The sequence below is a fragment of the Perkinsus marinus genome (genome assembly GCF_000006405.1).
Source record: "Perkinsus marinus ATCC 50983 genomic scaffold scf_1104296946022, whole genome shotgun sequence".
Taxonomy (NCBI): domain Eukaryota; phylum Perkinsozoa; order Perkinsida; family Perkinsidae; genus Perkinsus; species Perkinsus marinus.
This window is the reverse complement of record NW_003211000.1, coordinates 1-1,007: the sequence shown is the minus strand read 5'-3', so window position 1 is coordinate 1,007 and position 1,007 is coordinate 1. Positions and strand designations below refer to the sequence as shown.

At 47.0% G+C, this 1,007-nt stretch overlaps 3 non-coding genes across 3 annotated transcripts; all 3 read left to right on the top strand.

The window, feature by feature from the left end:
• Positions 1-213: 213 nt before the first annotated feature.
• Positions 214-286, top strand: Pmar_PMAR011258. The gene has a single exon. It is a non-coding gene; the product is annotated as a tRNA-Lys (tRNA).
• A 173-nt stretch (positions 287-459) lies between these two features.
• Positions 460-532, top strand: Pmar_PMAR011257. The gene has a single exon. It is a non-coding gene; the product is annotated as a tRNA-Asn (tRNA).
• A 155-nt stretch (positions 533-687) lies between these two features.
• On the top strand, positions 688-770 carry Pmar_PMAR011256. The gene has a single exon. It is a non-coding gene; the product is annotated as a tRNA-Tyr (tRNA).
• The last annotated feature ends 237 nt before the right edge of the window (positions 771-1,007 follow it).

The following is a 1,007-nucleotide window of genomic DNA, read 5'->3' as shown; positions in this document are numbered from 1 at the left end:
GAAGAATCTCATCCGTAGCTCCACCCGTTGCGCGTTTAGTATCGCCCAAGTACATAAATGTGGCGACTCGATTACTTGCTAAACGCATTCCCTCGTTTTCCTCCCATTTGAAGGATAATCTCGTATGGACAGCTAGAGACCACTAATCGTCTTCGGATACCACATGCGCAACAAGAGTTCAACTGAGTATCCGTATACCCGAGCGTTCATTCTGCCCGTCTAGCTCAGTCGGTAGAGCGCAAGGCTCTTAACCTTGTGGTCGTGGGTTCGAGCCCCACGGTGGGTGTAATTTACAATTGAACTTTATGTTTATGGCCCATTAGGGCAGTGGGTAAAATTGTCAATTTGGATACTATAGCATTCTGCTCGGGTAAGGTGACCTAAGGTCATGACCGAAGGAAATTGACTCATGTGAGTCATCGAGGAGAACAACTTGGGGAATTGATAGTTTACGTTGTTGCTCCGCTAGCTCAGTAGGCAGAGCGTGTGGCTGTTAACCACAAGGTCGGTGGTTCGAACCCATCGTGGAGCGCTTGATGAGATCACTTTTTGAGTTGGAGCACGTGTAAACGATTCATTCTTGCATTCACCGCGCTATACATGTACCAAAGACGCACCAGTAGTGACTAAAATGAAATTCAAATGCTATCGGGGAGCAGAGGATATCTCGATGACATGCAAGGTTGACCGGCAATAGCTCAGTTGGTAGAGCGTCCGACTGTAGTGATTAAGTAATCGGATGGTCCCTGGTTCGATTCCGGGTTGCCGGATGTATTTTATTCGATATTCCGGCCACGCTGAACAATGTTGAATTAACGGCCGAACTTTCTTTCAACTAGTTGATCCTCTAGATACTTTTATAGCTCTCTCAACATTGTTCAGGCGGGAAAGGGTCAAGCGTGTTTCGAGCTCGTCAATAACTGTTGAGTGTATCACGGAAATGAGCTTTTTGGGGAACTCAACTACCCGTTATCTCCGCTAGAGAGTGACTGGTGACACGAAATGCG